Genomic DNA, 23,961 nt, shown 5'->3' with positions numbered 1-23,961 from the left:
TGTCTCCCTTATGGCATCTGACCATCATGGGCGTTGACTGAACAGAGCTCTGGGGCCAAGATAGGTCTGGAGTCTTTTCTTTAAAAAAAGAAAGAAAGAAATGTTTTTAAGTGTGTGTGTGTGTGTCTGTGTGTGTCTGTGTGTGTGTGTCTGTGTGTGTGTCTGTGTGTGTGTGTGTGTGTGTGTGTGTGTGTGTGTGTGTAGGCCAGAAGAGGTGCATCAGATCCCCTGGAGCTGGAATTACAGGTTGTTATGAGCCACCGAAAGTGGATGCTAAGAACCAAACATTGGAACCCTTCTTCTGGAAGAGCAGCAAGTCCTCTTTCTGCTTGTTCCGGTGTTTTGAGACAGAGTCTCCCTACAGAGCCCTGGCTGTTCTAGAACTTACTATTTATAAAGTCTGGCCTTGTACTCACAGAGATCCGCCTACCTCTGCCTCCTGGGCCCTAGGATTAAAGACATATTGGCACCATGCCCAGCCAGTAAGCGCTCTAACCCATCGAACCATCCCTGCAGTGCTGGGAATCTTGTTGGGGCGTGGGGCAGATTCTAACTTTGGAATCATCTCACACCATCAAATCTAGCCTGAGAGGGCAACTCAACTTCTCCACGAAGGATAGTGAATGAGCACACATCTGCCTCCCAGATCTAGGTGGCTTCCTCCTCAAGGCTCTGACTAAGTTGCCAAGGCACCAGGAAGCCTGCTCTTTTAACATGAGCATATTCACACGAATGTTCAAGAACCTGGGCTGGGACATGATGTCTCCTTATCCTGTAAATCTTTCTTTCTGCCTTTCCTTCTCTCATAACTTCTTTCTTTCATTTGGTTTTCAAGACAGGGTTTCTCTGTGTAGCCCTGGTTCTCCTGCAGCTCACAGAGATCCACCTGCTTCTGCCATCTGAGTGCTGGGGTTAAAGACACATGCCACCACCGCCTCAATTTTATGAAGGTCTGGCATTCTTCTTTCCAGACCCTTGTATGAGAACCTACTAGAGGGTATGGGGTATTGAGGACAGGTAGCCTAATGGGACCAAGGGTGCCACACCTCTAGTTCATACCTGGGTTTCCCCCACCCCCAAAGTCCCTAGAGCTTCTGTGGTCCCAGATGCCCAAGGGACATCTGTGGGTTATGGCTGACCTCTAGACAGCTGGGGACTTGGCCAACATCGGGGCTGGGGTGCCTGGTTATAGTCTTGCTGGCCCAGGGCAGATCTCTGGGAGCTTGCTACAGTCTGTGGATTGGGGAGCAGAGTTCAACCTCATGGAGACTCCTCACATACATATACCAGGTCGTTCTTTAGGCAAGTACTTATTTCAGGTAAAGGGGGATGGCGCTGAGAAGTGGAGTCCTCAAGTGGTCTCAGAGGCTGAACCAGGCTCTGTAGGGTCCCTATGTGTCTCTCCCCCTTAGACCTTCTGTCCACCACAGCTGCCTGTGTTGCTAGCACTGGCCATGCCCACTCACACCCTGGCTGACCTCGGGTAGCATAACGGTAACCACTGTTCTACCTTTCAGGCTACAGGGAAGTAGCTCAGGTCTTTTCGCCGGGAGGGGGAGGGGGGCGGGGGGGGGAAGGAGGGGGCATCCGAAACAATGCCTGCCACTCTGGCAGTGAAGCCCCCGGTTGACTCTACTGCCTCTGGCCAGACCAGTCTAGGAAGGCTAACTCCTCCCCCTCCCCACTATGTCCCAAAAGGGGCCATGTGCAACAAAAACACCCAGCAGAGAGCCTAAGTGCATAATCTTTTTCTCTCCCCTTTAAGAGCCCTGGTTGCAGGAAGGAAACTGTCTCAGCGGAGCAATCCCGGCCTAACTCTGAAACCTTCCTTTGTGCGAGGCTGGGCTGCACAGGCTAGGACCCAGATTGCACCCCAGGGCGGCCCCAACGCGAGCCCCTGGCTGCCCCCTCCAACTTCAGCCGCTAAACCCACCCCAGACCCCCAGCTTGGGGAGAGCAGAGGGCGGAGCGCTTTACCAGGTCAACCGGAGCCCCGGGGCGATGCAGGCAGGAGGAGCACGGGGTCAAGTTCATGGCCACCGCCAGGACTGTCTGGAGGTCCCTAGAAGTAGGCTCTGCCGTAGTCCGGGTCACGAAACTCGGCCAGCTCCGGGTACTAATGCCCCTCTCTCTGGCCTCGCTGCTCCAACTTCGTGCACAGTCGCTGAACTCGAAGTTTCCGGGCTTCGCGGAGGCTGGGCTGGGTTTCAGGAGCGACGTCTGAGCTTGGCAACAAAGACAGCAGCCTGGCCGGCCGGGAGACAGGAGAAAGAACGACAGCAGCAAGGACAGGCGCCGCTCAGAAAGCCTTAGAACTTGAAATGATACCCGAGAGGCCTTTTTTGTTTTGTTTTGTCTTTTTCCTAAGGGGAAAATAAGAAGGGTCCAGACCCCAATCTGGACGTGGGTGAGGGTGGGGTAAGGAAGGATGCGTTCTTTTCTTCCACAAAAGTGAGTGGTGGTGGCCTGTCCGCACCTCTCTGCCAAGTGGATCTCTTCATTTCAGTTCTTTGTGAAAGAGTCAGTTTACACAGGTCACTTAGAAGAGCTTAGCGTTGGAGCCTGCGGTGATACTGGCTAACCTACCTGGCATGGGACTAGGGACACAGTGGGTGGAGCCAGGGGCTAGTTAAGAAAGCGAGGCACCTATCTAAGAGCTCAGAGACACTTTGGCCTCCACAGGTTTACAGTATGTTCCCAGCGTTCCCAGGGGCTTCATGTGTGGAGGTGGGGGGTGGGGGTGTTATTGCCTACCAGCGAAGCTGGAAATCCTGTTCTAAGAGTGCAGGATGACGTGTCCCACTGTTTTCAAAGTAACCAGTTGTATCCACAAGTCCTGAGACAGTTGCCGCAATGACTCCACCGCAGAGCAGGGGAAATTCCATGAAAGCAGGGCGGTCATTTCAAGAGAATTCAGTCTAAGTTATGCTCTGTTTTAAGGGGGAAGCCTGCCTGCTTTCTCTGCTGGCATCCTTTCGGGAAACCCCATTTGATATTTTCATTTCCTTTTTCCCCCTTATTTAGTTTTTATCCATAGTCATAAACTTAACTTTGCAGGGGACTGTTAAGACTCGGAGGCAAATGAGGAATATATGGGACCCCGTGGGAGCAGAGACTATGGGGTAGACATGGTGGGGACACCCTCCTGAGCTACAGAAGGAATGGCCTGGTGGGTAAGATGCCCAAAAGTCAGAAGAATCAGAGTCGCCCACAGTGGGCAATGGTGACCTTCTTGCTGGTCTTGCCGTTCCTAAACCGCTCTAATGGCTTCTGTGACGTTCAGGTCTACTTTCAGCTTCCCAAAGCCCATATGTTTGCCATCTAGCTACCCGAGCCTTGCAGTGCAGATGAGGAACTGGGCACTGTTTGTGTATTGTTCAGTGCTCGCCACGGACAAGATGTCAGGACCCAAATGCTTCAGGACAAAGTTCTCACCCTCAAATCTCTCCCTGCAGATGGATCCGCTGCCATTATGCGAAGTCGCCACCCTGGCCTGTGAATCCTGAAATAACGCCGTGAAAGGGAGCTCTTACGGCCTAAGTTTTCTCTCTGGTGCTCAGATCATGAATGGTTTTTTGGTTGCCTTTGGAATTTTGTCAGCAAAGGCTCACACCATCAGCACCGAAGTGGGACTGACCATGGCCGTGGCAAGCGACAACAGGGACAGCGGAGTCTGTGAGCCCACAGTGTATTTTTCAATGCATCCAAAATGCTCAGTTTGTCCCAAAGGACCTGTAACCTAATGTTTCAGAATCAAAGTAGAAAAGCTGTGACTTTGAGGCACTCTGAGCTGCGTGGTGAGAAACTCTCAAAACCAAAGTGGGCTGAAGAAAGAAATGGGTGAAAACTGGCACTGCTCTTCTAGAGGACCTGTGTTTTCCCACCAGGCAGATCACAACTGCCTATAACTCCAGCTCCAGGGTATATGACATCCTCATCTGGGCTCATCAGATGCCTGAGTGCCTGAGCGTGCTCGAGTGCACATATACACACATACACACACACACACACACACACACACACACACGTGCAAACACACACACACTTAAAAATGAATCTCCAGAATAGAGCATGATGTCACATACCTTTAATCCCAGCACTCAGGAGGCAGAAACAGGTATATATGAGTTTGAGGCCAGCCTGGACTACACAGCAAGGTTCAGCCCAGCCATGGCTATTATCTTTTAAAAAGATAAAAAAAAAAATCTTGAGGCTGGAGAGATGGCTCAGTGGTCAAGAGCACTGCTGCTGACTGGCTGCTGCTCTTTCAGAGGACCTGAGTTTGATTCCCAGCACATACATGAGGGCTTATGACTGTCTGCAACTGCAGTTCCAGGGAATCTAACACCTGACTCTGGTCTCCAAGGGGCACTGTACACACATGGGACACAGACATACTTACAGGCAAAATGCCTATACACATAAAAAATTAAAATAAATCTTTAAAAACTTCTTCAAAAATAAACAAAGGAGGAACATATAAGAGGGACGAAATAATGATGATGGTGGTGGTGGTGGTGTTGGCTGGAAATATGCTCAGTTAGTAGGGTATTTATTTGGTGTGCTTGAAGCCCTGGGTTTGATCCCTAGCACTGCATCAAACAGGAGTGATGGCCACACCTATAATCCCATCATTTGGGAGGTAGAAACAGGACAGTTAGGAGTCATTCTTGGTTACATAATCTGTCCAAGGCTAGACTGGGTTATATAAGAACCTGACCAAAAAAAGAAAAAGAAAAAGAAAGAAAAAGAAAAAGGAAAAGGAAAAGGAAAAGAAAAAGAAGAAGAAGAAGAAAAAGAAAAAGAAAAAGAAAAAGAAAAAGAAAAAGAAAAAGAAAAAGAAAAAGAAAAAGAAAAAGAAAAAGAAAAAGAAAAAGAAAAAGAAAAAGAAGAAAAAGAGTGGGGCTGGGGAAAGACCACAAAGATGGAAAATAATTACCTACCCGGGCTGGCCACGCAGGGCTGCAGCATACTCAGTTCCACAGGGCCACGTGCACAAAGGAACCTATACTTGTCAGCCATCACCTGCCCAGGAACCTGAATCACTTTTTAGCTCAGAGCTGCCTTTTCATCTTGTTCTGGGCTCTGAGAACTAAGCACCCAGCCCTGACTGTGGCTGTAGGTTCACAATGCCACAATGCAAGTGCATCTCATTGGTGTTTCTGTTACTGAGTTCTGCCTACAGAAATGATTTCAAATCCTGGGTAGATGAGAAAAAAAAAATTCCGTGCTAATTTACTATGTTTTCAGAGAATACGTGTCTTACAAGGGAGAGGCTGTGGTGGCACTGGTGGGACTATAGGGACTGAAGCCACACGGTTCATTCCTTGCTCTCCTTGTGGATGCTCTATCTCAGGGACTCACGTTCCCTTGGGGAGGTGGAAAGATGAGAGTTTCTGCCTGCAGGTATTCTTAGGAGCCAGTGGGGGTGTGGGTGGCAGTAGATCAGCAAGCAATAGGCACTCAGTAAGTAACCAGCACCCTTGACCCTCATGGTTATGTATTGACAGTGAGACCCAGGGTCAGTTGCATTCTTTTTTAATTTTTTTAAGATTTATTTCATGTATGAGTGCACTGTAGTTGTACAGATGGTTGTGAGCCTTCATATGGTTGTTGGGAATTAAATTTTTAGGACCTCTGCTCACTCTGGTCAACCCCACTCGTTCCAGTCAGCCCTGCTTGCTCTGATCAACTCTGTTCGCTCAGTCCCTGCTTGCTCCGGCCCAAAGATTTATTTAGTGTTATAAATAAGTACACTGTAGCTGTCTTCAGATGCACCAGAAGAGGGCAGGGCATCAGATCTCATTTTGGGTGGTTGTGAGCCACCATGTGGTTGCTGGGATTTGAACTCAGGACCTTCGGAAGAGCAGTCAGTGCTCTTACCCGCTGAGCCATCTCGCCAGCCCAATCTTTTTTATTTTTAACATATGGTCTCACTATGCAACCCAGGCTAGCCTAGATTGAGTGATCCTCCTGACTCAGCCTGAGCGCTGGGATTATAGACACGTGCTCCTATGCCCTGTTTCATTATTTCCAGTGAATTACACATTCACTTCTTCTTTCTGTCGCCCCTCCCCGCACCCCCCCTCCCAATACACACACACACTGGCTGCCCAGACAGTCTCACTACACGGCCCCGGCTATCCTGCAGCTCCCCATGTCAATCATCCTGGCCTCAGATGCAGCATAGCTTCACTCCTGGCCTCCCGCGTGATGAGGTTATAAGCACAAGCCAACACTCCCAGACATCCCTTGTTCTCACATGACAGCAGCAGTATGGGTCCTCCAGAGAGTTGACCTGGGGAAAGTGCTTGCTGCCATTTGAAGCCTGAGGCTCGGAGCTTGATCCCCTTGGAACCTACATGGTACGGGGAGAAAAGAGACTCCTCCAAATTGTCCTCTGACCTTCCGCACACATGATGCGACAGGCACGGGCCTGCACACATACGCACACTCATAATAAATAAGTAATGGATTAACTTCAGCACCACACACCGATGAGAGACTAACTCAGAGAGGGTTGTTTGCCATATAAGGGGAGTGAGATGGGGAGGGAGAGAGAGAGAAAGAGGAAGAGAGGGAGGAAGGGCTGGAGAGGGAGAGACAGAGAGGGAGAGAGGGAGACAGAGACAGAGAGAGACAAAGAGAGAGAAAGCAAAACATAATGGGACCTCATTGGAGACTCTGAGCAGAACCAGTGACCAGCCTATACCCTTCAGGGACACCTAGCTGAGCATACTGTGGGCTGTCTTCACACTAGGCATAAACCTGGCCTCTAAGGCCGGCTGTTCTCCAGGACTAGACACCGTGGCATTTGCTGCTGACTAGAGACTCCGAATCACACTGTGTCCTTAACCTTCTGTGCCTCAGCTTTCCTATTTGAGACTTGGTTAAAAAAAATTATTTTTAACAGTTTCAGGCTCTTATTTATACTCACAGGCTGCTAACAGAATCTGCTCCAACAATCAGGGAGGGGAGGGAAACCAGAGCCACCCGGTGTCTCTCCCAGCAGCCTTGTGAGACCAGCAGGCAGGAGAGGGTGGGTGGTGAACACTGGTCCCCAGCAGCTTTTAATAAAGGCAGAGTCCTGTTCCGAGAGACGCTCACAGTCAACTTCAAAGCCTAGCCACAGACCCACAAGAATCCAGACCCTAAACCCGAACCACCTTAATCGGCTACTGGATCCAGAGATTCATGGGAACTGAAATTATAAGAACTGGAAGCCCAGACAAGGGGTTAAGTTCACCAACTGCAGGTCAACATTCTCTGGGCCAGTTACCCCTCATCTAAAGCTTCAGGTGCCCCAAACAATAGCCTTAAGCTTTCAGGGTTACAAGTGGATGGGCTTATGCTCAGTCACTGACACAGGCTCGTCCCACCTGTGTTGTCAGTGCTATTGCCTCTAGCCCTTGAGGTGTCAGGGTGACCAACAAGATCTGAACCCAAACCCTATGCTGGGCAGGGCAATACAGAAGGCAGCTGTTCCCAGAGAGGTGCACATGGCCGGAGGTCAGCCCTGCAATCAGAAAGGTCTGCCTGGGACAGGGCTCTCCGGGCTCCCCTTGCCCACAGAGCACGTTAGCTCTGCAGGGCTCAGTAGGGACAAAGCCAAGGGCAGAGGGTTGGGTGTTCCAGACCAAAGCCATTTTCCCTGCAGCCATCTCACTTTGATGGAGTTGGGGTGTTCTCTGAATCCCATCTCGGAGTCCAGTTCCACCTCCCAGATCTGCTGGAGTTGGCAAAACAGGAAAGGAGATATGCTTGATTTTATTTAATTTGTTTGTGAATATAAAAGTGTTCATTAAGGAACATCTGGTAATATAGAAAAGCATAAAAAAGAAAACAGAAATTGCTCACAAGGTAATTACAGGGTACATTTTGTTCAAACCCTGGGATATTTCAAACAATACACGTGTGTACATGGAAACATACATGTGTGTGTACATGAAACCAGATTACATGATAATCATATGGTTACACATATTCTACATGTGCACATGTAGTTAGATCATGGAATAAATTATCTTAAAATCTTGTTTAATATGTTGTGGAATTTCATGAAAATATTATTCTCTATGGTATTTGAACATATAAAAGGTAAATAATTTCTAAAATCAGTATGATTAGACTAGGATGTGGCTCGGTTAGTAGAATGCTTGCCAAACATGCACAGAGCCCTGGATCTGACACCAAGCACCACACAAAATGCTGTGTGGTGTGATTATGTTATCCCAGTACCTGGAAGAGTGAGAGTCAGGGGTATCCTCAGCTACATAGCAAGTTGGAGGCCAGCATGGGATACATGAGACTCTATCTCCATAAACAACAAAGCAAATGCAGTCAGCATTTGTATGCCTAGGAGTTCAGGTACACTGTTGTGTCAATGCTGCCTGCACCAAGAAAGAAAATATCTGTAACCACCTACTTAATGTTCCCTGGAGCCTCCTGTAGGGAGGTGCTGACCCCAGGCCCCAGGGTCACATGCCTGAAGCCTGTCACGCACAGTGCTTTCACCTTTGCTTGACTAAACAGAAATGAACCTAGAGTGTGAACTCCTGCTTGGCATATTTGACACTCACCTCTGTTGGTCAATCTGCCACAGCTTGTGCCTTTTCACTAATCTGTAATATTCCATTGCATGCTGACTGAAAGCTGTGTTTGTCTACTGAGGGACCTCTGGATTGTTTCTTGAAACCGAGGAATGAAAAAAATGCATGGGCAAACCAGAAGCCTTGGAGTGGGTCAGTACCAGCTGGGAGGAAACCCAGCTTCAAAAAAAAAAAAATCTAAAAATCCCACTATCGACAGGACAGATGCCTCCTCTCACGACATGCTGGTTAGAAAATGTGGTGGTTTGTACATGTTTGGCCCAGGGAGTGGTACTATTAGGAGGTGTGGCCTTGTTGGAGTAGGTGTGGCTTTGTTGAAGGAAGGGTGTCACTGTCAGGGTGGGCTTTGAGACCCTTCTCCTAGCCACATGGGAGCCAGTCTTCTCCTATTTGCCTTGGAACAAGATGTTGAATGCCTAGCTCCTCCTGCACCATGCCTACCTGGATGCTGCCATGTTCCTACCTTGATGATAATAGACTGAACCTCTGAACATGTAAGCCAGGCCCAATTAGATGTTGTCCTTATAAGAGCTGCTTTGGTCATGGTGGCTTTACAGCAATGGAAACCCTAAGACAGAAGTGCTCCAAAATTATTCTACAAGGACAAGATCCTATGAAAACCAAACTGCATAGGACACAAAGGCAGCCTCACGTTAACAGAGCTGCTTCAGTTTCATTCCGCCACCAAGCTTAGGATTGTGTGTAAACATTTCTATGGTTTTCTACACATCCAGACACTAACACTAACCATCACCAGTGGCGGCCAGTTTAGACTTCTAGGACACACCGTCTTTCCTGAGAGCCAGGATGATTGCTGGCTTTACAGTCTCAGCATAGCCTGGCCCAGGGCAGGAAGCCTGGACTTGGCTACTGCAAAACCATTCAGAAGACTCAGCCCAGAAGTGTCTAGTGGATTCTACAAAGCCAGTCTCCCCATGAGAATACAGATGCATCTTTCAGGGACTTCTGAAGGATGATGAGTCATCAAGGTGGATGCTTCTAAAGAGATTGATCACAGCCCATGGAGCTAGCAGAGTCCAGGCAAAAATGAAGACAAAGAGGTGTTCACTAGAGAATTCCATGTGAGTCAGAAAAATGATTCTCAGCCTTCCTAATGCTGTGACCCTTTAATACAGTTCCTCATGCTGTGGTGATCCCTGACCATAAAATTATTCCATTGCTACTTCATAAGTATAATTTTACTACTGCTATGAATTGTAATGTAAATCTCTGATATATGACCCCCAAAAGGGTTGAGACTCACAGGTTGAGAACCTCTGCTCTAGAGCTTCCTTGGTTCCTCCACAAAGTCCTGGAGGGCATAAAAAGAACTTAGCATTAAAATTGGGACCAAGTTTGGTTTTGCTCCTGAATTAATCATATTTCCACATGTCTATCTGATAGAGCTTCTCTGTATCTTTAAAGACTTACTTTATTATTTATTATGTATATATATATGCACATGACTGTGTATGTGCACATGCATTCAGATGCCTGTAGAAGTCAGAAGAAGGTGTTAGACCCCCTGGAGCTGGAGTTACAGACAGTGGTGAATAGCTGGAAGTGGGTGCTGGGAACTGAACTCAAGTCCTCTGGAAGAACAGCAAGTGCCCTTAACTGCTAAGCCATCTCTCCAGACCCTTAATCCTTTTTTTCCATTTTTTATTAGGTATTTAGCTCATTTACATTTCCAATGCTATACCAAAGGTCCCCCATACCCACCCACCCCCACTCCCCTATCCACCCACTCCCCCTTTTTGGCCCTGGCGTTCCCCTGTACTGGGGCATATAAAGTTTGCAAGTCCAATGGGCCTCTCTTTGCAGTGATGGCCGACTAGGCCATCTTTTGATACATATGCAGCTAGAGACAAGAGCTCCGGGGTACTGCTTAGTTCATATTGTTGTTCCACCTATAGGGTTGCAGTTCCCCCTTAATCTTTTTTAATTGACATTTTATATTTATTCTTTGAAAAACTCATACAAGTATACAATGTATTTTGATCCTATCTCTTTGTCTTATTTAATCCCAAATAACAAATATGGTTTTCCACATTTAACAGATGAGAAACCTGAGGCTCAGAGAAGTTAAGAAAGAGGAGCTGCCTCAGTCAGTAAAGTCCTTGCTGTGCAACCATGAGAACCTAAGTGTGATCCCTAGAACCTATATATAGGAGCTGAGCATCATGGGCAATCCCAGCCCTGGGCAGGCAGGGACAGGAGGTTCCCTGGGGCATGCTGGCCAGCCTAGCCAAATCTCTAAGTTCTAGCTTAGTGAGAGACTCTGCCTCAAAAGAACGAAGTGGAAGGGGGATGGAGAGATGGTTCAGTAGTTTACAGCACTTGTTGCTCTTGCAGAGGACCCAGGTTTGGTTTTTAGCACCCATATGATGGCTCACAAACGTCTGTGACTTCAGTTCTAGAGAATCTGATGGCCATTTCTGACCTCTGTGTGCACCAATATGCATGCAGGCAGGCATACATAAATACAGGCAAAATACTTGTACACGTAAACAAAAATTTAAAACTCAAAAATAAAAGGAATGATTGAGAAGGACACTGTACATAGACTCTGGCTTCCACATACACACATGCATGAATACCCACACTCATGGCCCACAGAAACATATACACACATACAAAAAGAAAGAACTAAGGGGTGAAAAAAGGTTTAGTGGTCAAAAGCACATAGTTCTTTTCCAGAGGATCGAAGTTTGCTTCTCAGCACCCAAATCAGATGGCTCACAACTGTCTCTAACTCTTGGTTTTGGGGAATCCAACACCTCTGGCCTCCTTGGACACCTGCACTCTTATGAGTATAATCACATGCACACACACACACAGACACACACAAAATTTAAAATAATATAAATCTTTAACAAGAAAGGAAGAAATAAAGAAAGGATGGAAGAAAGGAAGGAAGGGACGGAGGAAGAGAGTGAGGGAAAGAAGGAGATGAAGGGCTTGCCTGAGGCCTCAGAGTAGTCTGAACTCCCGGGAAACCTTAGTTCTTTAGAGGTTTGGAGCTGAAAGCCTCTTTTGAATCAGCGAGGCCTCTCTGCATTGTGGCTAGCATGCCCTGAGGAGTAAATACTCACCCTATACTGGCTTAGGTGGAACCCAGAATGATTTTCTGAGCACAAAAGTAGTCTAGACCCTCCTACTAAGTCCTGTTCAGCTCCAAGAGTCCTTATTCCTTGGACCACACCCAAGACACATTTATTCTTTTTTTTTCCCATAAAAAGGGGGGCACTGGTCTCTGAGTTGAGATTCCTCGACTCACTTGAAATTATTGGGCTGAAGTGTGCCTCTGTCCACAATTGGTGGGAAAAAAACAAAACAAAACAAAACAAAAACCAGAGAGGCCATTCTCTTGGAAACCATGTGTTTTCTTTTTATAGAGGTGCCCATCCAGTTCCCAAGCTTTGTCTTCTAATATGGAGAAAGAAAAAAAAAAAAAACCAAAAAACCAAAGCACTGTAAGGCTGCCTCTCTGAGGCACATTTCAGTCTAGAAAATCTGGACTATTGCAAACAAATGAGGTAGAACCTCAAGCCCAGGGCTAGGTACCCACTGCTGCCAACAGCCACCACATAAGACCTGGAAAGACACTATGGAACCAATAAGATACCTTAGGCTATCCCAAGGAGAGCAGTAGGTGCAGAAGAGAGAGGCACTCTCAGTGCACAAGGCTGGTTTCTTCAAAATTATATATGAGAACACTGGGTGGTCTCTTTCATACACATTCTGTCCCTGAGAGTGGCTTGGCAGGCTTGGTCCAACAAACCAGATGCTTGGAAATCACCTACTTTTCCATGTTCTTCAAAGGCATCATAGAGACCATCTTCTGCAACCCACTCCTGACTCCGGTACAAAGAAAGACAGCGCACAAATGATGCACAATCTACAATGTTTCATTTGGGGGTTGATCTTGTAATGGTGCAGAAGCGACAGGCATCAGCAGAAACACTACTTGGGATTTTGAGTTTGATCTCTTCCATGCTGGTGATAATGCGATATAAGCACCCTTTCTCAACGCTGGCCATCACCAGGGGAAACCACATGCTCCAGTGTGCTGAGTTGATAAGCCAGGACATTTAGTAGATTAAGCAACCCCATGATGTTTTAAGCCACAGTGGGTCCTCTGTATGAGCCATTATTAAAGGTTAAAGAACCTTTATTTGATGGTCTCGGTGAACAAGTTGGGGTGGGGACATCAGGCACCTCCAGGATGCTTAAAGTCTTCTGGCTAGGAATAAAGAATGATGAACGGGGCAGTGCTGGCGACGAGAGGTGACCACGGAAAGGAACTATGTGCTCCAGCTGAGCAGAACAGATTAAACCAGAGAATCAGAACCAGGGTGTGGAAGGACTTGTCTCTCTGTGGAGGGACAGTGCTGGCCACAGTGGCTAGGAGCCCTGCGACAGCACATCAGAAGCATGTGCGGGCCTTCCTGAAAAGTGGCTGTCAACAAATAGGCGCTCTCGTCTCTGGGCCTGCAGACCTCCAAAAGGGGCGTTCACACTGCGGGGCTAGCCTGGGCTCTGCATTTCTTGGATAGGGCTGAGCACCCGGCAGGGCCACGTCGCTCCTGGTACAGAGGGAGGCTACAGTCTAAAGTAGGAGGGGCCTCGGGTTCCCGGTGCCAGGACTCCGCCGCCAAGACGGTGCCGTGGCCTGCCCCCTCTAGGGACCTAGAAAGCTCCACGCTCACACCTTGAGGGGGTACAGAGGGAGCAGAAAAGGCAGAAGTGCGCCCACGGCGCCCACAGCCCTTAAAATAACACACAACTCTCACGCTCCACCCCGGAAGCAGACTCGCGGTAGACGTAGGGCGGGGCCTCTCGAGTCTGGGGGCGTGACTTCTAAGTAGCCTGCGCCGGAAATGAAGTCCAGGGTGCGGCATACTTGGAGGCCGCGGTTCGCAGCTGAGAGGCGGGGCCCTGTCTAGAGGCGGAGCCTTGCCCAGCTGGAGGTGGAGCCACTGGGCCACCATCTCCGACTTCCGGGGTCGCGGGCGGTGCGGGCGGAGTGAAGCACAGAGTGGGCGGGCCCTGGGTCGGCCAGCTCTGAATGCAAATTTACGGCCTAGCAGGCTGCGGCTCCGGGGCGAGGCCTGCGTGTGGGGCGGGGCCTAGGTATGTGGGCGGGACCTGGCGCCGGGCACGCCCAACCTTAGTGCGGGCAGGCGGGAGGCGGAGCCTCTGCGCGCGGCCTAAATGAGTTTGCGCAGACTCAGGGCGGGCTCTCAGCCTGTCACTGTGAACCTTAGGGCTGCATTTCACTTGAATCAGATTTTCGTTTTAGTCAGACTTTTCTGTTCTGAAAGCTTTCCTGCCCTTGGAGTTTGTAAATCTTGGCAAGGAGGAAGAAAACGGGTAACCCTCAAGCTCCTCGTGAGATTTTTCCTTTTTTGAGGCTGTGTACGTGATGTAAAGAGTCTTGCAAAATTGCAGTAACACTTGAGAATACCTTAAAAATACCCAGTTCTTGATCTAAGGGTGTACCTCAGTTGGTAGAGTCCTTTCCTAGCAGACAGGAGACCTTGGCTTCCATTCTAGTATCAAACAAACAAACAAACAAAAACTTTATAATTTTCCAACTCAAAAATCATACGTTACTGGAGAAAATTTAGAAAGTTGACAAGAATTTTTAAAAACCTGATCAATATGCCAGGTAGTGGCACACTCCTTTAATCCCAGCACTTGGGAGGTAGAGGCAGGTGAATCTCTGCTCTTGAGACCAGCCTGGACTACAGAGCAAGTTCCAGGACAGTCAGGGCTATATCTCAAAAACACCAACAACAACAACACAAAAAACAACAACAAAAACAAATAAACACTCTGATTATTTAAGATCACTAGTGTTAACATTTTGACGTTTCTATTTTTATAATTCTATGTATATTTGAAACAGAAATAGGGACAATACTATACAGTACTACCTTGCCCTTTGTCTTTTTGTGGCTGGTGTTGCTGTGAGGGTCTGACCATAGCCCTATTTGTGGCCCCACACAGCCCTAGATGGGAAACCCCTTTGTTATTTAACTCTCATAGGCCGTCTTGTTTCCATCTCTTTTGAGTTTTCCTTTCTTTCTTTCTTTCTCTCTTTTGTTTTTGTTATTGTTTTTTGTTTGTTTTTGTTGTTTGTTTTTTCGAGACAGGGTTTCTCTATATAGCCCTGACTGTCCTGGAACTCACTTTGTAGACCAGGCTGGCCTCGAACTCAGAAATCTGCCTGCCTCTGCCTCCGGAGTGCTGGGATTAAAGGCTTGAGCCACCAAGCTCGGCCCTCTTTTGAGTTTTCTACATTTAAAAGGTAACAATGTTTCAACAAGTGATAAATCACTTGTAGCCAAAAAATAGATACCTAGTGTCCAGATTACATAAAGAACTAAAACTCAACAATGAAATCCCTAATTTAATTATAGGCAAAGGACTTAAATGTTTTTAAAGACTAAGTAGCTAAGACCCATACAGCCAACAAGATACTCATTGTGGCCAATCAACAGAGGGGAAAAAAAAAAAACCAAATTCACAAAACACTTCACACTAAGGTTGCAAGTACAGAAAAAAAAAAAAAGCACAAAAATGGAAAAATGGAAAAAGTGTTGGCAAGTATGTGGAGAATCTGGAACCTTTTCACATTGCTGGTAGGAATGCAAAATGACGTAGTTGCTACAGAAACCTTTATGGAAAAGCCAGAGCTACCACAAGGCCCAGCAATTTCTCTTGTCAGTATGTAACCAAGGACTTGAAAGCAGGAATGCTGTCAGTCTGCTGTGCACTCCTGCTCCAAGGAGAGGAAAGGTAGAAATTCTAGAAACAGCTCCCAAAGGGTCATGGATGGGTCAGTGGGTGAAGCTGATAGCATAAACACAAACAAAGGGGCATCAGCAGGCTTAGAAAGGAATCAAGTTCTCCAATCAGCTACAACAGAATTGAACCCTGAAAACAGGGCTAGGTGAAGAAAGCTAGACACAAAGTATCCAATCATGAGGCCCATTCAACAGATCCTCAGGCGAGCCCATAGACAGGAGAATGGCGTTTCTAGGCTCTGAGGCCAGAGGAAGTGTAAAGTTCTTAGTGACCAGATGAGTTTCAGTTTAGGATGAGAAGGTGTGGAAATGGATGCTGATGGCTGCATAGCAAGGAGTGGATGCCTAATGCTGTGGAAACAGTACATTAAAAAAAAAAAAAAAAAGCTTATTAATATTCATGAGGAAGTCTGAGGACGATTTTTAGGAGTGTCTCCTTCCACCTCCTTGAGGGAGGGCAGCTCATTTCTGCTGCGCAGTACAGGCAAGCTGACCCTTGTGCTTGCAGCTGATTCTCCCGTTTCTGACTCCCATCTCGCCGAAGTGCTGAAATTAGATACATGCCTGACGTAAATCAGACTTTTTATGTGGGTTCCAGGGATCAAATTCAAGCTGGCGAACGTGTGGGGCAAGCACCTTTACCTCCTGAGCCCTTTAGCCAGCCTCCTCAATAATACCCTTACAACTATGTTAACACCCCCTAAAGGCATTTTTGGGGTGGGAAGACTTTTTGGAGTGTGTGTATGTGTTTATGTATACATGGAGGACAGAGTCAGACTTCGAGTGATTTCTTCAATTATTCTCTGCCTTATTATTTTTTCCCACCTTATTTTTTGAGACAGAGTCTCTCATTGAACTGGAGCTCAACTTTTGGATCAGACTGGCTGACCAGCAAGCCCAAGGAATCCTCCTCTTTCTGCCTTCATAGTACTAGATTACATGCTAAACCATGGGGGAGGGATAGGGTCTTTTTCTCAGATGCTAATCCCAGTTCATAAATCTCAGGCCCATTGAGGTGCCCCTCCAGGTGGCTGCGGATGGCGTCATTCAGGCTTCTCTGTACTAATCTCCAAGCAGGAAAGCAAGCCTGGTTTGGAAAAGCAGCAAATCACTGGTGATCTTTATCTGAACTTGATCTTTTCTGTTTGAACCACCACCAACACACACACACACACACACACACACACACACACAGAGAGAGAGAGAGAGAGAGAGAGAGAGAGAGAGAGAGACATTTTCTTCTCTAAACACCAATACATTTATTGCTGACAATTCTGATAAAATAACAAACAGAGCTACAAGTTGGAGAGGCCGCCATTGTCAAGGCCGCCTCTGTTCGTGGCACTGTGCCCATATAGCCACTGTGACTATACACCATGTTGTATTATCTTTGCCTTTACTAACAGGCAATTTTTTAAAAAAGTCTCATGTTTCAGTGTTTCTGCAGCACATTTTATGCCATCCACTGTTCGGATGTCTCGTATGTACCTCCTGTACTTGATTCTTCACTGTTGGCCATATGGGTGATTGACACACAGACTGTAGTGAGCATCCTTGTGTGTCTCTCATGTTCCTTAAGTGCCCCTAAGAGAGGCTGAAACTTCACAGAAAACAAGCCCTTTCTTGTTCTGTTTTAATTTTTTTTTAATTTTATGTGCATTTATATTTTGCCTGCATATGTGTCTGTGTGGGTGTCAGACCTTAGAGTTATAAACAGTTGTGAGCTGCCATGTGGGTGCTGGGAATGGACCCTGGGTCCTCTGGAAGAACAGTCAGTGCTCTGAACCGCTGAGCCATCTCTCCGAAGATTATTTTGGTTTTTGAGACAGGGTTTCTCTGCGTAGCCTTGGCTGTCCTGGAACTCACTCTATAGACCAGGCTGACCTCATAGACTCTATAGATCTGTCCGCCTCTGCCTCCAGAGTGCTGAGATTAAAGGTGTGCATCACCTCACACAGTGAGAGTCAGAACTTTCAAAGCTCTTGAATGTATCATCATCCTAGTACCCAGGAAGGGCAAAAATTGTTTCAGTTGCACAACATGTGACAGAAGATTTTGTTTTGATTTTTACACGTTTTCTTTTTATGTGTATGGATGTTTTGCTTGCATGTATGTCCATGCACCACGTGTATGCCTGGTGCCCATGGAGGTCAGAAGAAGGAATTAGATCTCCTATAACTGGAGTTACGTATGGTTGTGAGCTGCCTTCTGGGTACTAGGAATCGAACCTGGGTCCTCTGGAAAAGCAGCCAATGTTCTTAACCACTGAGCGGTCTCTCTGGTTCATTTTGTTTTTAAGACAGGATTTTGCTCTATCGCCTTGGTTGACCTGGAACCTCTGTATGGACCAGTCTAGCCTCAAGCATGTGGCGTTCCCCCTTCCTCTGCCTCCTCAGTGCTGGGTTTCCATGCCAGCTGATCATGTGTGTGAAGCACCTCACCGTGAAGAGAGCTTTGAGAGCAGAAACAGCATTGTTGGAGAATGGCCCTGCCTGCGGCTGTGGCCCACTGTGGACCCCTGCCAGCTTACCTTTGCTGAGCAGGCCCTGAAGACAGGTGGCCAAGGAGAATTGGGGCTCTGAGCTTCAAAGAGCTTGGTTCCACTCCTTGCTGCTCCCAAGGCTGCTGAGCCTGTCACTGCTTGTCCCGATTGCTGTCAGTCAGGTAATGGGCTGGCTCTCAGGTCTGAATTGTGCAATGCTCCCCTACCCTCCCAGGTCCACCGAGTTCCTACTCTCACTTGGAGGGTGGCAGAGGCAAATCTTGGCTATATCTTGGCTAGTAGGCAAGACTTCTAAAAGAGTGGGTGTGGCCAGAAGGCAGCTTTCTTCATCACAACTGCCACATATCACATCACCAACGAGTCCTATGAGACTGACTTGTGCCATCTGTCCAACCTGACCATGAACAAAGCCCTGGGTATCCCTAAGAACAAAGCGTGGGCCTTGCTGGAGCCCCGGTCCCTCTCATGTAAAGCTTCCTCTGAGCAGCAACTAAAGCTCCCCCCATCCCTCACCCACCCCACCCCACCCCCCAAAAAAAACTTGTGGCCCTTGTCTGTCTCCAAATCCTCTGGTTTGGGACTTGAAGCAAGCTGATCTCTGCTTCTCTCTCTGGCCTCCTCAGCACCGCTATTTCCTATCTCCCAGCAGTAACGCACCCAGTGCAGAAACTCCGCTAGAGAGAAAGAACCCCTGGCTTTGGAGGATGCTCTTCAGAACCCCTGGCTTTGGAGGATGCTCTTCAGAACCCCTGGCTTTGGAGGATGCTCTTCAGAACCCCTGGCTTTGGAGGATGCTCTTCTCTCTCAGGGATGAGATTCCCAGCTCCTCCTGAGGATAACAATAGCAACGCAGGCCGTTCTTGCTAGCTGTTCCTTCAGCCACCATGTCCTCTAAGAAGCTCCCCAGGAAAATGGGGGTGCATCCCTCAGCCACGAGAAGCCACACTGACACTGATGGTTCTTCCTGCCTCCGCCACAGCCTATCTCTGCATCGAGTCCCACCAGGCTGTGAGTTTCCTGAGAACAAGGAATGGCCTCAGTGTCCCCAGTGTCCAGCACAAAGCCTACTGCCTAGGTGTCCAGCTGTGGTCCAGGACCAGCCTGTGACTGGTAAAGAGGGTGACTTGATAAGACACTTGATAAGCAAGTGGCTGAGTATAGACATCGAAAGCAACACAGCTCCTGTATTAGTTCTGACCTCTCAATTTAAAATTCATAGTCATTTGGAAACAGCTTGAAATTCGAGATGCCATGGTAGGCATTAGCCCATGTAGGTCAGCTGTCATTCCTCAGGCAACATCCGTTCTTTTTTTTTTTTTTGTGGTGGGGTCTCTCACTGACCCAGAACTCACCAAGTAGGCTAGGCCAACAGTCCCCCAGGGATTTGCTTAGTCTTCAATTCCCAGCAGTAAGATTACAGGCAGACACTACCACATCCAGTGTTTTTGTTTATTTAAGACAGGGGTCTCACTCATTATGTGTCCCCTGCTGGCCTGGAACTTGCGATACACACCAAGCTGTTCTCCGACTCACATCCACCTGCCTCTGTCTGAAAGCTGAGAGGACGAAGAGTGTGTGCCACCATGCTCAGCTAACACATGGCTTCATGTGTGGGTTCTGGAGATAGAACTCATGTCCTTGTGTTTACGGGGCAAGCGCTTGACCGACTGGGCTCTCACTGCAGCCCTCCGAGGCAGAGCTAGCCTGGCTTGGGTGGTGGCACATCCTTTACACAAAAAGAAATCGCCTCGCCTGTTACTTTTACTTTCTGTGCTTCCTTGAGACTAGTTGCTTCCAACAGGCAAGAGGTCACCAGCTTAGGACAGGAGAGCTTCAGGCTCATGATGATCATGTGGGGATACACACAGACAGACAGACACACACAGACAGACAGACACACACATACACAGACACACATACACACAGACACATACACACACATCTTTCAACATCTGGTACAGACAGCCAGGTCACATGAATTGAGACTCTGACACTCTCATTCTCACATAGACCTTCCTTCTTATAAGCCAGTGTCCTCTGCTGCCCTGTCCAGTCACAATGTTTAGTCATGTTCCCACCTGGGTCACCCTCTGAGCATGGCCATGTTGGCGGACACAGCGGACCCAGGGGACATTGGAAGAGTCACTTGCTCTCCTGGGGATCTGGAAAGCCAGTACCCTAGGTAGGAGTAGACCACCTAAGGACTCACCTTCTGATGGACACTTGCCTCAAACACACGGTGGACTCACGGATTCGTGTCCAGAGTCTCTGGTGGCTCCCTGCTGTTCTTGAGTTTAGAGCCAAATTCCTTAGTGTGGCTGCAAAGCCTAGGCTAAGAAAAGGGAGGATAGGACAGGCGTTGCTGCCTTCAAAGACATAGCATCATAGCCCTTGGCAAAGGGTGGATGGGGATGAGGGAGACCATTTAAAGAGCAGTGGTGGTCAGAATAAGAAAAGCCCCCTCCTCCACAGCCTCGGGCATTTGAACACTTGGTCCCTGTTGATGGTGCTGTTTGGAGGAGTTTGGGAAGTTTAGCCTAGCTGAAGGGATCCATGTCACTGATATCTCTCTCTCTCTCTCTCTCTCTCTCTCTCTCTCTCTCTCTCCCTCCCTCCCTCTTCCTTCCCCTCCCCCATCCTTGTCCTCCTCCCCTCCCCCCCTCTCTGCTTCCTGCCCCTGCCCCTGTGCTATGCTTCATCACCATGATAGATTCTTACCTTCTAGAACCTTAAGCCAAAATCAATTCTTGCTTCTATAAGTTGCTGTGGGTCAATGGTGTTTTATCACAGCAACAGAAAAGGAGCCAATACGAGGGAACTCCATCTGCAGGGACCAGGAATGAGGTAAGGGACATTTTAAAAAATGGATTGAGCACAATGTCCAGGCTCCAAAATGTACACTTCATGGACAAGGCTCCAGGAAGGGGGGACCCCATTCTGAAGTCACATGGGACAAGCAGTGCAAGGAAAGAACTAGATTACGGATCTGACTCCCAGCCAGACTCTCTGACACCAAAGATCTGGGGCTGGGTGGCCTCTCCATGATGCCCTTCCTCACCAGCCCACCTTGGCCCTTCTTTCAGAGCCTGGCTGTAGCAGCAAGCCCATGGACATCATCCCAAAGTATGGTGCTCACAGGGTGTTGGCTGCCTCTGCCCTCCCCTCCAAACCTGTGGTTTCACCTGGATGCACAGGGACAGGTGCTGCAGAAACCTGGGATCACTGACATCGGTGGGTACCACCCACACAGCCACACAGACCTTCTACTTCCTGGTACCTCCAGAGGCTGAGGTGGGCACCTTTCTCCAGGCAAAAGAGAACCCAGAGTTAGCGGGGCGTGGTGTCGCATGACTTTAATCCCAGCACTTGGGAGGCAGAGGCAGGCAGATTTCTGAGTTCGAGGCCAGCCTGGTCTACAGAGTGAGTTCCAGGACAGCCAGGGCTATACAGAGAAACTGTCTTGAAAAACCACAAAAAAAAAAAAGAGAGAGAGAGAACCCAGAATTGTGCGTGCACACACACATATACGTGTGCACACACACACAAACACTCGTAAATACCTAATGTCATGACCTGTCCCCATCTGCTACCACCCAGCACCACCGGCGCCGGCATTCACCCATCCAATTCTACAATCAGTATTTCTGTCCTGAGTTCTGCTGAGTCCCGTGGGTCACAAGTTCCTGCCCCAGAAAGGAAATGGGGAGGATTCCAGGACAGCGAGGATAGTTAAAACACTCTGGGACCAAAGCTGGGGCAGGAGGTATGATGACGGTGGTGACCAAAATCAATTTGGGGCCTTCTCTCACCCTAAACACTTGCTCAGCACAGTAGGACAGCAACACAACCCCACCTACAACAAGCCTAGATTTTAGAGTTCCTGTCCCTGGGCCTCCAGGCTAGGAGGCAGGTTCGATCTAGAAGTGCATCTGAAGATCGGAGGGCAAACTGAGGTTTAAGGGAAACTGAGGCTAAGATTTGTCCCAGGCCCCCTCTGCTCCCTGGCCAGCCGCTCCCCCCACCATGAGCCTGCCTTTCCCACGGGGCCGGGGCACTCCTGGCAGCCCAGAGGTCTCCTGGCACAAGGCGTGGAGGAGGAGTGCGGTGGAGGGCATCTGGCAGCTAGGGGTGCGGGGGGCTCCTGGCAGCAGGGGGACCCTGGGGGAGGGGGCCTGGCAGGGGACGCAAGGGGCTCCCGACGGCGGGCCGCCCGCCCAGACGCGCTGCCAGGCTGATTAGCATGGGCGAGGGGCGCTGGCGCAGGGGCGCCGCCGGCCGAGCTGGCACGTCCCGCGCGGGCCCAGCTGGCCGAGCCGAGACACAAAGCGCCTCAGACGGCGGCGGCTCTCGGCCATTCACGCGCTGGGGCGGCCGGGCAAGGGGTTCCCGCCGCCGGGGCGAAGAATAGCGCCTGGGCCAGGCGGGGCTTGGCCGCCCCGCGCTCCTGACCTTGAACCTTTGTGACTGGAGCGCATGCAAATCGCGGCGGGGCCGCGCCAAGCCCCGAGGGCGCTGTGCCTCCCGGTGTGTCCCGGGGAACAATGCGCCGCTGTCCCCGTGCGGTGCTTCGGGCTGGGAACAGCGCAGGCAGAGCCGCGAGGAATGCCGATGCGGACTTGCGCAGTGCCTGCGTGTGCGTGGCGAGCTGCGTGGGCTCCCGGTCCAGACTTTAGCCCACTCTCCGTCCAGTAGGAGGCTCAGCCTCGCGCTCTGATCGCGAGCAGATCCAACAGGTTTAAGACCAGGTCCCACACCTGCCCACTTTCCTTTAATAAGAATGATATTTCAAATCCTCCAATGATAAGAGAAGATAAAAACCCCGGACCAGAGCTGAGCTGGTTATGGCAAATGCCACTAAACCTGGGAACTTGAGTTCAAGCTCCGGGATCCACAGGGTGGACTCCTGGAAGATGTTCTCGGACCTCCATGCATTCACACCATGAACATTTGCATGCGCGCACACTTATTAATGTGAAAAATAAAGACTGCTACCCACCTCACACAGAGAGGTCTTGGTAGGGTTATGCCTATGTTTTCTCTCTAGGGTGTCCCCTCTTAACATTCACTATCTTAATTTTGAGGCCCCAGGTTACAGTTTTGTTGGGCTGCTGGGGGAGGTCCCCATCACAGAAGTAGCCACTTGTTAACAGGCTTCCCAGTCCTTTAAGTGGCTGTACAGGAAACAGACAAAGACCTCACCAGGAGTTGCAGGGCACAGCCCAGGAGGTTGTAGCAGGATCTCCTAGAAGCGCTACAGCACCTTTCCAGACCGGCTATTGTGGTCACATGACTAATTAAAGGTAGCCTGCCCTCTCGTTCATGGGCACACTCCTGGCTAAGAGATTCCAGCATGTTCCATTGGTTTGAAACCCAGCCTCAGCCCAGCTCATCCTGCAACTGACTAGTGACCCTTGTCTGTCCGAGTCTTGGTGTCCTTGTCTGGCAAGGGTCTGTGAACCCTGTCTCCCGAATTGCAGAGGTGCAGAGTGAGGGCAGGTTCCCTGGGGCTACCAGGCTGCCTAGTCTTGATGTGCCTTTACCCGCGCATGGGAGTATATGCTGGAGCTCTGCTCTCCCATGACCAGGGGCCAGGATAGGAGCAGTCGCCTGTTTCCCCGTGTATTGAGTGAGGGATTGTATAGAAAGTCTGAGAACCCTAAAAAGCACCCCCCCCCCAGTGACGCACCTCCAACAAGGCCACACCTCCAAATCCTTCCCAAACAATTCTACCAACTAGGGACCAAGGATTCATATGAGCCTCTGGGGACTATTCTCATTCAAACTGCCACATGGGGTCTCACTATCTGGCTCTGGCTCTCCTGAGAATCTCTGTGTAGACCAGACACAGACCAGACCAGCCTTAAGCTCACAGAGGTCTGCCTGCTTCTGCCACACGAGTGCTGGGATTAAAGGTGTGTTCCTCCACACAAGGCCCTACTAGCTTCCTTAGAGACAAATGGCAATGAAGGATCTCTCTATATATAAGGGCACAGGACAGGGTTACACATGTCATTGGCTTCCTGTAGATGATCTC

General features: G+C 49.0%; 1 long non-coding RNA gene across 1 annotated transcript; it reads right to left on the bottom strand.

Annotated features, from left to right (window-relative positions):
• Positions 1–7,748: 7,748 nt before the first annotated feature.
• On the bottom strand, positions 7,749–13,677 carry D130051D11Rik. The gene is made up of 2 exons (XR_003951642.1): positions 12,238–13,677; positions 7,749–9,921 (listed from the first exon to the last, which is right to left on the bottom strand). It is a non-coding gene; the product is annotated as an RIKEN cDNA D130051D11 gene (long non-coding RNA).
• Positions 13,678–23,961: the final 10,284 nt, after the last annotated feature.

The sequence above is a fragment of the Mus musculus genome, chromosome 15 (genome assembly GCF_000001635.26).
Source record: "Mus musculus strain C57BL/6J chromosome 15, GRCm38.p6 C57BL/6J".
In the NCBI taxonomy this organism is placed as follows: Eukaryota; Metazoa; Chordata; class Mammalia; order Rodentia; family Muridae; genus Mus; species Mus musculus.
This window is presented reverse-complemented; position numbering and strand designations above follow the sequence as displayed.